At 35.9% G+C, this 13,487-nt stretch overlaps 1 protein-coding gene across 4 annotated transcripts in view; it reads right to left on the reverse strand.

Annotated features, from left to right (window-relative positions):
• Positions 1–13,487, reverse strand: part of SEPTIN7 (septin 7) — a 107,497-nt gene that overhangs the window by 81,645 nt on the left and 12,365 nt on the right. The window lies entirely within an intron of this gene.

Genomic DNA, 13,487 nt, shown 5'->3' on the forward strand with positions numbered 1-13,487 from the left:
TATCTTTTCTAAATAACTTCAAGTTCAATCCGCCCCCCTTTGGATTTTAAAATATATACATATATATAAATATACATATATATAGCATATTGTTTTACACACTGACAAAGTATGTTTCTCCTAAAGTGTAAGTAACTCTAAATATGAAAAACCACCACAGACTACAAAAGGAAAAGATATTAATGCAGAAGTTTACTTCTCAACTTCTTAGTATTCCTAACAAAAGCCTTATATCATACACAGATATAGGTGTCTGGTACTTGCTTAGTCAAATTCCTACCATCTCTCATACAGCCTAAGGGAAAAGTTAAAGAAATTCATTTGCCATTTAAATGTTTTAAATATTTTAAGTATAACTGGTCTAAAAATGCCTAGATTCTAGATTTAATATAATATGAAAACTAAAATATTACAGGATTACATAGGCATGTCCTAAATATGTTTTTATGTTCCTCATCCCTCAACTATTTTAAAGTTCATAACCCATTTAGCATGCCCCCAGCTCTCCTCTTCTTACTGATATGAACAACTGGGTACTGACAGAACCAACTTTTATTTTCTTAATCCTAATCTGTTAAAAAGATTCTAATATTTAACTCTATAAATACATACAAGAATGAGATAACTTAAAATTTAAATCAATTTTTCTTTGCTCTGAACTTAGAATTCAGATATTAACTTCCTAGACTTACTGACCTCATTCCTTCACTCATTCATTCAACATACTTACAATATGCCAAGCATGTATGTGTGTTCTAGTAAGTAGGAATATAAAAGCTAATAAAAACAAGATCCCTGCTCAAGAAGCTAAGAATCTAACAGGGAGGTGAGATAAGCTAGAGGACAATTAAAATAATTCAGTGATAAATGCTCTGATATAGGAAAGCACAGAAGGATATATGAGAGCAAACAAGGAAGGGTGTTTCACCCTATCCTGGGATCAGATCCTTTAGAGAATGAAGGACTGACTAGTAGACCTTAATTTGATGAGAGATGAGGGTGGGAGCTGAAGAATATGGGTCTCAGTCAGTTGAGTTATTAACTGCAAAGGCCCAAAAGCAAGAAGAGAGTATAGTTCCTTATAGGAACTACAAACAGTTCAATACAACTCATTTTTAGGATCAAGGAACTCTAGCTTAGGAAAGTTAAGCAAAAGTCAGATGAGGAAGGACTTTGTTGGCCATACTTAGGAACTTAGACTTCATCTTGAAAGCTTAGGAAGAGCATTAAAGATACAAAGAGGAATGCACAATCACATCAATTCACATGCAGAGTCACATTCATACTTTAGAAAATTACTACTGACAAGAATATTGACGATGAACTGGAGGAGAAAATGGTAGTAATCCCAAGAGCTGCTCCAGCTGCCCAGGGGAAAAATAAAGGCTTGAACCAAGATAAAGGCAGTAAGGACAAAGAGAAATATAGGTTAGAACTCTACTAGCCATTAAGGTAGCCGCTAGCTGCATGTGGCTACTGAGTACTAAAAATGTAGCTAGTCTGAATTAAGATGTGCTGTAAGTGTAAAATATCATATTTTAAAGACTTAGTATGAGAATAAGAATCAAAAATATCTTAATAATTTTATACTGATTGCATGTTGAAATAAAATTTTAGATATCCCAATTACATAAAATATAAAACTAAAGTTAGTTTCACCTGTTTATTTTTACTTTTCAAATGTGGTTATTATGAAAGCTTAATTACATATGTGGCTTGCATCAAATTGCTATTGGACAATGCTAGGTTAGGTATTAAAGACATGAAATGACAGATCTCTGTAACTAACTTGTAGAAGGGTGATAAAATTCAAATTTCTTAATTTAGGCTTGGGCAATTAAGATGAATGGTGAGTACCAATTGTTAAAAGTAGAAATCATCTGAGTTAAGGTGGACTTTGGGAAGACAATGTCTAGCAGGCAGTTATATATATATAAAGGTTAGAAATGCTAGAAACATCTAGGTTAGACAGATAATTAATATCTTAAGTAATCAACATTTAAATGGTATCAAGGCCATAGATATGAATCCAAATACAGCACACAGAGTAGGAAGCAGGCCAAGAAGTAACACCAACATCCCATCATAATCACCTAAACAAACCTAGGAAAAGCTGAGAGAAAAGAACAATCAAAGAGTTCACAGAAGCATTTCAAAGGAGGTCAACTGTAGCAGCCCCCTCAAGAAGTGGTTAGCTATACCAAATGCTCTGGAGTGGTCAATCTAAGGATACAGAAAAATCTACTTATTGTCACTGGAAACCACTGTCAAAGCTGTATCAATGGAAAGATAGGGGAAGAAGGCAGACTGGAAATAAATAAGCAGAAAAAAAACTACAGGAGGTGAGTATAAGCAATTTTTTTTAATGCTTATCTTGGAAGAGAAGAACAACAGGATAGCAGCCAGAAAATACAAGGTCAAGAGTTTTAAGCACTTAGAAAAAAAAAAAAAAGGCAGATAGTTCTACTTGTGTGAATGCTAATAGGAAACACCAAGTAGCAGACAAAGTTAAGTAAGGACACAGATAACATTTATGGAATGAAGGACAGGATTTTCCCTAAGTACCAGAGATAAAACAACTTGAAAATCCCAAAAAAAGAGAAGTAGGGGATTTTAAGAAGTAAAGATGTGAAACAGCAACCATAAGAATAGAGAGAGAGACTAGCAATACATAACAGCCATCCAAGCAATTTTGTCCACCTGGTTAAGGCTGAAGACCATAAATCTTTGACTGTATCCCTGAAGCCATGTGATCTTTTCCTCCAGTAGCAATCCGTAACTTGAGTACAATAAAATTGGCTGTAGGATCATTTGAAACTTGCTCTGCATGAAGGCTACACAAAAGTACAAGATCAAGGGAGCTGATAAATACAGATGAAGCAATTCCGTGAATGAAAATGGAGAGGATCAAGGATGGAAGTCAGGCAGGAAGTAAAGAAGACAGTAAAAAAAATAAGTTGCTGGGCACGGTGGCTCATGCCTGTAATCACAGCACTTTGGGAGGCCAAGGTGGGCAGATCACCTGAGGTCAGGAGTTCGAGATCAGCCTGACCAACATGGAGAAACTCCATCTCTACTAAAAATACAAAATTAGCCAGGCGTGGTGGTGCATGCCTGAAATCCCAGCTACTCGGGAAGCTGAAGCAGGAGAATCCCTTGAACCTGCGAGGCAGAGATTGCGGTGAGCCAAGATCGCGCCATTGTACTCCAGCCTGGGCAATAAGAGCAAAACTCCATCTCGAAAAAATAAATAAATATATGTAAGTTGTGGTTAAAATGGACTATACAATTAAGATTTTAGAAGTGGAATGTAAGTTGCAGATGATAGCCCCACAGGGTTATTATTTTTTAATTTTTAATTTTTATATATTTTTTCTTCCCACCCATTCCCCCATAGGGCTATTAAAAGGAGGGCTCTCAGATGAGACAGAGAGAGAAAAAAAAGGATGGCTAAAGCACAGTCAAGAAACTGAAGCTAACTTACTCAAAGTGTCTTACATATGGGCCTAAAAATGTCCCAGAATGATGATGGAGCTTGGAGCAGAAAGAAAAATTGAGTGTTAGATGTCATCTTTAATATTAGAACAAAACAGGGGTATGGTAGCTGAAAATTTTAAAAAGGGGTAGAAAACACTGCTGCTAAACAGTAAAATTGTAAGGAAGCAGGGTTCTTTTTGAAGAATGGCCTAGAATCTAGACCAGTGTTGTATCATGGAAATATCAGGTAACCACATATGTAATTATAAATATCCTAGTACAGGGGTCCCCAACTTCCAGGCCACGGACTGGTAGCGGTCTATGGCCTGTTAGGAACTGGGCCGCACAAGAGGAGGTAAGTGGCGGGCAAGCAAGTGAAGCTTTATCTGTATCTCCAGCCTCTCGTATTACCCCCTGAGCTCTGGCACCTGTCAGATCAGCGGCAGCATTAGATTCTCACTGGAGAGTGAACCCTATTGTGAACTGTTCATTCAAGGGATCTAGGTTGCACAATCCTTATGAGAATCTAATGCCTGATGATCTGTCACTGTCTCCCATCACCTCTAGATAGAACCTCATCTCTTAAAAAAAAAAATTAAAATTAATATTAGGCTGAGTGTGGTGGCTCACTCCTGTAATCCTAGCACTTTGGGAGTCTGAGGTGGGTGGACTGCCTGAGCTCAGGAATTCAAGACCACCCTGGGCAACAAGGTGAAATCCTGTCTCTACTAAAATACAAAAAATTAGCCGAGTAGTCCCAGCTCCTCAGGAAGCTGAGGCACGAGAATTGCTTGAACCTGGGAGGCAGAGGTTGCAGTGAGCCAGGATGGTGCTTATAGCACTCCAGCCTGGGCGACAGAGCGAGACTCTGTCTCCAAAAATTAAAAAAATAAAATGGGGCCAGGTGCGGTGGCTCATGCCTGTAATCCCAGCCCTTTGGGAGGCCGACGCGGGTGGATCATCTGAGGTCAGTCAGGAGTTCGAGACCAGCCTGGCCAACATAGTGAAACCCTGTCTCTACTAAAAATACAAAAATTAGCCAGGCATGCACCTGTAATCCCAGCTACTCAGGAGGCTGAGGCAGGAGAATCATCTGAACCCCAGAGGTGGAGGTTGCAGTGAGCTACGATCGTGCCACTGCACTCCAACCTGGATGACAGAGTGAGACTCCATTTCAAAATAAAAATAAAAATAATAAAGTGAGTACTAGTGCCCAGTACTAGGTGACGATGTGGAAAAAGAGACACTCTCCTACATGACTTTTGGAATATAAACTTAAACCACTTACCTAAAGGGCAATTTAACCATGTGGACCAAAAACTGAAGTTTTTATTGTCTTAAATTCAACAAATTCCACTTCCAGAAATGGATAGTCTTGAGAACCATACATGATTAAGATAACATAATATTCAACAAAGTACTGCTCATAATAGTAAAAAATTGTAACAATTTTTGATGAGTTCTAAAGACAAGTGAAACTAAAATTGTATTACAGTACCTCCATGTATTAAAATACCAGGCAGCCATTAAAAGTAAGGTTTTAGAAAAATACGTATGGACAGATAATGATACATTGATTGGAAAAACATTCTTAAACACTTGTCACAGGAGAACATCAAAGAAATAGGTGGAGTAAATACTTCAGAAAATTTTGCTTCATTAAAAGCAAGGAGAAAACTGACACAAACTGTTCAAACCAACTTAACTTAAAATTCTGGAAATTAACTAAAAGCTTGCAGGAATCCAGATAATGCTTATTCAAGAAAAGGGGCTGGGCCTTGGTAAAAACAGCAGCTCTTGCATTTTAACTTGCTCATTCTCATCTCTCTACCTCTACAGTAGCCTTGAAAACCATGAGCACATAATCACAGTAAAAACCAGCAGCCTAGTGGCAACTACAAAAAAACAGAACAATCATGGAATGCCTTCAAAGCCTCACTCTCAAAGTGCTGTCATTATTTGATGTGTCTGGTAGTTCCTAAAGGCCCACTCACAAGTGACCACTAAGATAACCAAGCAGCGACTTCAGTGACAACATATGGCAAAAATTAACTTCACAGAATTAGTACGAAAAGCAACTAAGCAAATAACAAAAAGCAACAACAATAAACCCTGCAGGGAAAGGAGAATCTGATTTCCAGAGCTGCCACACTGTATTATTTGAAATATTTAAAATGTCTAGTATTCAAGAGAAAATTATGAGCCTTGCAAAAAAAACTCAAAACTGCATGGCCCATATACAGGGGAAAAAAGCAACAGTCCCTGAGAAAGCCCAGACATTAAACAAATAATTTAAACCTGCTATTTTAGATATGTTCAAAGAACTAAAGAAAAGTCTAATAAATTGTCAAGTATGAAAACAATGTTCATCAAATAGATAATATAAAAAAAGATAATTTTTTTAAAATCCCGGAGTTAAAAAATATAATAAACAAAAGTATTCACTAGAGAAGCTCAACGAAAGATTGCAGCTTGCAGAAAAAAGAATCACCAAACCTGAAAATGGGTTAAATAACATTAACCAGTTTAAGTAAAGAAAGAAAAATGAACAGAGCCAGAGACCTACAGAACAAAATCAAACATGAAGTAGAGGAGGGAAGGAGAAAAGGGGTGGGTTTAGGAAGGAAGGGGCAGAATGTATATTTGAAGAAACAGAACTGAAAACTTCCCAAATTTGAAGAAAAACATTAGTGTCAACATCAAAAGCTCAACAAACTGAATTAAGATAAAATCAAAGAGACCCACACATAACCAAACTGTCAAAAACCAAAAACAGAGAATCTTGAAAGTAGCTTATGAGAAGCAACTATATGTATAACAGACTGTAAATAAGAACAATAGCTGACATCCTATCAGAAAGCAAAAGGATAACATATTCCAAATGTTGAAAGAAAGACTGTCAAACAAGTGAGCTATGATGGTGCCACTGCACTCCAGCCTGAGTGACAGAGTGAGACCCTGTCTCAAAAAAAAAAAAAAAAAAAGACAAGATGTACAAAACAGCAAAATTAAAGGTGTAAATCATATCACTACTTAGATTAAATGTAACTAGATTAATGTATTTTACTGTTTCAGGTATAATGGAACTCCAATCAGAAGGTAAAGAATGGCTACGTGGATTTTTAAAAGTAAGATCCAACTATGTGGTGCCCGCATGAGACATGTTTTAGAATCACAAACACAAACAGATTAAAAAAAAGGACAGAAAACAAGAGAGAGCTGAAGTAGCTACACTAATATCGGAAAACACAGACTTAAAAGACATATTGTTACCACAAAGAAGGATATTTTATACTGATTGAAGGACCAATCCACTGAGAAGATAGAACAATTTTAAGAACGTATGTCTCTAACAAAAGAGTCCCCAAATTGCACAAAGCTAAGAAAATGAAAGGTAAAAATAAAACAATTGAACAGTAATAGCTGACCTTCAACATCCTACTTTCAATAATGGGTAAAACAACTAGACAGATGATAAAGAAGCAGAAGACTCAACAACACTATAAACCAACTAGACCTAACACATAGCTATACAACATTCCACCCAAAAACAGCAAAACACATTCTTCTCAAGTGCACATGGAATATTGTCCAGAAGAGACCATATGTTAGATCACAAAATTTAAATGGGTTGAAAATCATACAAAGTGTATTTTTCATCCACTAGAGAATGAAGTTAGAAATCAACTGCAGAGAAAAATTTGGAAAATTCACACATTTGTGAAAATTAAACACTACACTCTTTAATAATCAATGGGTCAAAAACTAAATCACAAGGGATACTGGAAAATACTTTGAGATGAATGAAACTAAAAACACAACATGCCAAAATGTATTGAATGCAGCTAAATCAGTGCTTTGAAGGAAACTTACAGCTGTAAATGCCTATATTAAAAAGAAAGATCTCATATCATAACCTTCCATCTCAAGAAACTAGAAAAAGAACAAACTAAACCCAAAACAGGGAAAACAAAATAAGGAAATGATTATTTGAGCAGAAATAAATGAAATACATAAAATAGAAACATTAACAAAACCATAAGTTGGTTCACTGAAAAGATCAACAAAATTGACAAAACCTTAGCTAAACTGGCCAAGAAAAAAAAAACCAGAACACTCAAATTACTAAAATCAGGAATGAAAGAAGGGAAATCACTACCAACCTTTCAGAAATAAAAAGGAACCTATGAACAATTAATTCCATGCTGACAACAGATCAGATTAGAACCTAGAGGAAATGCAAAAATCCCTAGAAAGACGTAAACTACCAAAACTGACACAAGAAGAAACAGAAAATCTGAATAGTCCTATAACAGATTAATAACAAAAAATAACACACACACACACACACCCCAAAAAAGCAAAAACACAACTTTACACAAAGCCCATGCCCAGATGTAAACATTTGGTAAATTCTACCAAATGTTTAAAGGTTGTACAATCCTTCAAAAACTAGTCCAAGAAATAGAAGAAGATTAAATACTTCCCAACTCGTTTTATGAGGCCAGTTTTACTCTGATACCAAAACCAAACACATCGAGTAAAAACAACCAACATCTTATATAGATGCAAAAAAAATCAAGAAAGTACTAGCAAACCAAATCTAGCAATAAAAAGGGATTATACATCACAACCAATGGGATATGTCCCAGAATGAATATGTTGGTTTTACATATGAAAATTAATCAGTGTAATACACTAAATTAAAACCCACACACAACAAACACATAATAATCTCAGTAGACACAGAAAACACATTTGACAAAAATTCAACACTCTTTAACGATAAACATACTTAACAAACTAGACATACCAGGGAACCTCAACCTCACAAAGCACATCTCAGAAAACCCACAATGATGAAAGAGTGAATGCTTTCACTCTAAAATCAAGAACAAGACAAAGATGTCTATCATTGCCACTCCTAATCAACACAGTTCTGGAGGTTCCAGAAGAGGCATTTGGTAAAATAAAGAAATAAAATGCATCTAGATTGTATAGTAATGTAAGTAGTATTTGCAGGTGACATGATCTTATAAATAAAAAATCCAAAAGAATCCACTAAAAAAAAAACACTACAGGAACTAACAAAGTTGCATGATATAAGATCAATATACAAAAATCAATTGCATTTCTATTAAAAAGTTAAGAAAAAATTCCATCTGCGATAGCATCAAAAATAAAATACCTAGAAATAAATTTAACAAAAAGAAATGTAAGTCTTATACATGAGAACTATAAAAATGTTGTTCATAAAAACTGAAGACCTAAATAAACAGAAGATATTTTGCATTAATAGAGTGGAAGACTTAATATTGTTAAGACGACAGTACTCTTCAAATTGATATACAAGTTCAACACCATGGCTATCAACATCCTTGTTGGCCTACTTGCAGAAATTAGCAAACTGAGCCTATAGTTCAGATGGAAATTCAAGGCAACCAGAATAACCAAAACAATTTTGAAACAGAACAAAGTTGGAAGACTCACACTCCCTAATTTCAAAACTTACTGCAAAGTTAGTCATCAAAACAGTGTGGTACTGCCATTAAGGACATATAGATCAATAAGAGACAAATGAGAATCCAGAAAAAAACCCTTACATTTATGGCCAATTATTTTCACAGAAGTTGTCAAGACGACACAATGGAAAAAGACTAGTCTTTTCAACAATGAGTGATGATACTGGATAGCCACATACAAAAGAATAACTCCTATCTCACACCACACACAAAAATTAACTCAAAATGGATCAAAAACCTAAACATAAAGGTCTAAAACTATAAAACTCTTAGAAAACATAGGGGTGTATTTTCATGACCTTGGATTAGAAATGCTTTCTTGACTATGACATCAAAAGCACGTGCAATAAGTAGATAAACTGGACTTCATCAAAATTAAAAATGCTTGTACTTCACAGAACACTATCAAGAATGTAAAAAAAAAAAATCTGTGGAATTGTAGGAACTACTTGCAAGTCTTCTATATGATAAAGGACTTGTATCCAGAATCTATAAAGAATTCTTACAACTGAACAGTAATAAGACAACTTCATTAAAAACTCAGCAAAGCATTTTAATAGACATTCCTGCAGAGAAGGTGTACAAGTTGCCAATAAGCACATGAAAAGATGTTCAACATCATTAGGGAAATGCAAATTAAAACCACAATGATACCAGCTCACACCCAGTAGCATAGTTTTAAAAGACAGGCAATAACAAGTGTGCACAAGAATGTGGAAAAATTGGAACTCTCATACACTGCTGGTAGAAATGTAAAATAAGGCAGCTGCTTCGGCAGTTAGGCAGTTCTTCATAGAGTTAAACTAAAGTTACACTATGATGCAGCAATTCTATCCTTAGATATATATCCAAGGAAATTGAAAACTATAGGTCCACACAAAAGCTTGTACTCGAAACATTCACAGCAGCATTATCCATAATAGTCAAAAAGTACAAAACAACCCAAATATCAACTAATGAATGGATACATGAAATATGGTAGTATACATACAACAGAATAATATCCAGCAATAAAATGGAATGAAGTACTACTGAGACATGCTACAACACAGACAAAACTTGAAAATACTGCTAAGTGAAAGATGCCAGTCACAAAAGGTCACATTATATGATTCCATTTATATAAAATGTCCAAGATAGACAAATCCATAGAAACGGAAAGTAAATTAGTGGTTGCCAGGACAAGGGAAGAGGAGGGATGGGGACTGGTCATTAATGGCTGCAAAGTTTCATTTGGGGCTGATGAAAATGTCCTAAAAGTAGACAGTGACAATGGTTGCACAACCCTGAATACACGAAAAACTACAAAATCACACTTTCAAGGGGTGTATTTTATGGCATGTAAATTATCTCAATAAATCTGTGATAAAAACAAGCATGTACTGTACACTACCTTTCATACATAAATTGTTATATCTCCTTTCTCACACGTATCTTCTCATATGTGCAAAAAAACACTCACAAAAAATCAATCAGAAACTGACGAGATCCATTACCTCTATCGATGTGTGGGAAAGTGGTAGAAAAAAGGAGAATGAGAACAGGGTAAAAGAAAGGTGGGAGGAATACTAAGTCTATAACACCATGGTAATTTTCCATATATTCCCATTAAAAAAACAAAATCAGCCAGGATGTGAAAAGAAATAGTAACAAGTAAAACTAATTGTATTTCCGAAGAATAACATGAAGACACTGAAGGGGGTAGAACAGAAAAGAATATAACTAACTTGGGAAAAAAGCATTTTGATTAGCATAAGGTATTAGTATAGTATATTAACTAACAGTATTGGCACTGCATAAGGCTAAAGACAAAAAAAGCATACACAAATGTTATACTCTAGCAAGTAAGCATATTACATAGTTCTGAAGTTACATCTATGTGTACAATAGATTTTTCCAAGTATGTAAATAAATTGTAGATGAAAGCCAGGTTTCTCAATGTTGAAGAAAGGAGTTACAAGGAAAAGAGAAAGGCTAGATTGAACTCTGCATTAACAGATTGGAATTGATGTACCAGTATAAATTCACGGTTTTTAGTATACATATGCACACATTTTTACACATATACAGAAATACAGATGTATATATATAAATTCATATATTGCCTACCTCTGTCTGCTCAAAACATCTACTAGAAGCAGTGACACCCCAATAACAATGAGCACTTCTGGTGCCCAGATCTTGGTTCCTAATTACTACTCTCAAAAAAAGGTTGCTGGACTCCTTGGACAATGGTTGATTCCAAGGCTTAGGCAGGGAAAATACAAGATGAACTAGAAAGTAAAGATGTACCCCTAAAAATGATGGGTACATACTGAAAGGATGAACAAGAGCCACCTGAAAGGCTCTCAATGGACAACTGAACAATAAAACAATGAAAAAATCAACATATAACTGAACTGATGAATAAATAAAAGAGCTCTTCCTTACAATAGAATCCCAGCTTTTTTTTTTTTTTTTTTTTTTTTTTTTGAGATGGAGTCTCGCTCTGTCGCCCAGGCTGGAGTGCACTGGCATGATCTCAGCTCACCGCAAGCTCCGCCTCCCAGGTTTACACTATTCTCCTGCCTCAGCCTCCAGAGTAGCTGGGACTACAGGGGCCCACTACCACGCCCGGCTAATTTTTTGTATTTTTAGTAGAGATGGGGTTTCACCGTGTTAGCCAGGATTGTCTCGATCTCCTGACCTCATGATCCACCCGCCTCGGCCTCCCAAAGTGCTGGGATTACAGGCACGAGCCACCACTCCCAGTCAGAATCCCAGCTTTAAAACGTAGCATCATGTAAAGAGAAAATCGCCAGTAACACAAACAGCACAGTAATAACTGCCATAGGCAAGAATCATTGATGAGATACTAAAGTTAGTGGGTAAAAGTGTAATGAGAAATAGTTTATTTGCACAGTCCAACAAAAAACTAGTACCTAAAATATAAAAAAAACCCTTACAATTCATTAAGACAAATAACCCAATTTAAAAATGGACCAAAGATTTCAATGGACCACCAAAGGTGACAAACAGATGGCAAATAAGCACAGGAGATCCTCAACATCATTAGTCATTAGGAAAATACAAATTAAAATTACAGTAAGTTATCTCTACAAATCTATAAGAATGAGTAAAATTAAAAGCAGTGACCATTCCAGGTGTTGGTGAGCACATGGAACAATGTGAATTCTTATTCACTGGGGGTGAAAATTTAAAATATTACTAATATATTGCAAAATAATTTTGCAATTTAAAAATTAAACATACACCTACCATATTACTTACCCCAAGAATTTACCAAAGAGAAATAAAAGGTTTTGCCACTACCATTACAGCTTTTTTAAGTTTACAGAAAAAGCATGAAAGAAAATACTCTCCAACTTTTAAGTTTCCCCAGTGACCAGCACATAGCAGGTACAAAACATGTATTTGTTAAATGAATGAACTTGCTGAAGTTCTAAACTAATGACTTAGCAGCAATACTACCAATAGTTAACATCAATGTTACAGTAATATAATATCAATACATTATTGATGTAATGAACTTAATGTCAATACTACAACTGATAGTCTCTTATTTCAAAGAGTTCAAAAGCACTGATACACTACCGAACGTGAAATGACCAATATTCCAAGTTACTCATCATGTCATGGTTGGTAAAAGCTTCTCAGAACGGGTGGTTTTGATATGGGCCTTCCTTAACAGATGATAGGACTTCAAGGCAGGTACAAACACCATAAGCAGAAGCAAGAATACTAACATTGGCTGAGTGCGGTGGCTCACTCCTGTAATCTTGGCACTTTAGGAGGCTGAGGCAGGCAGATCACCTGAGCTCAGGAGTTTGAGACCAGCTTGGTCAACATGGCAAAACCCCATGCCTACAAAAACACAAAAAAACTAGCCAGGCGTGGTGGCACACACCTGTAATCCCAGCTATTGGGGAGGCCAGTAGCTGAACCCAGGAGAGAATGAGAATCGCTTGAACCCAGGAGGTAGAGGTTGCAACAGTGAGCGGAGATCACGCCACTGCACTCCAGTCTGGGTGACGGAGCGAGACTCTTTCCAAAAAAAAAAAAAAGGAATACTGAATATTATTCATTATAAGTAGGAAAAGGTCAAACCAAGGAGGTGATAAAATGATGGCCTAAAAGTTTTTAATATATAAAAGATTCATAAGGCAGTATACGTACAGCTAGCTAGAAATCTGAATTCTAGTATCTGCTGTAACTTATTTGTGTTCTGGTGGGTAAATTATACAACCTTTCTGAGAACTGTGTTCTGGCGGGTAAGTTACATAATCTTTCTGAGCCTTAGACTGGGATAACGTCTTTATGAGGTTATTTGTAAGGTGTATATACAAAACAATTAACACAAAGGGTTTGGCACTTCACATACAGTAAGTACAATACAATAAATGGCAGTTGTTACAGTGGTTGCGCTACAGATGATAGTTATTATTAAGGCCTCCGGACTTATATCTTGCAAAGTCATTCCCAAACCTG

The sequence above is a fragment of the Nomascus leucogenys genome, chromosome 17 (assembly GCF_006542625.1).
Source record: "Nomascus leucogenys isolate Asia chromosome 17, Asia_NLE_v1, whole genome shotgun sequence".
In the NCBI taxonomy this organism is placed as follows: Eukaryota; Metazoa; Chordata; class Mammalia; order Primates; family Hylobatidae; genus Nomascus; species Nomascus leucogenys.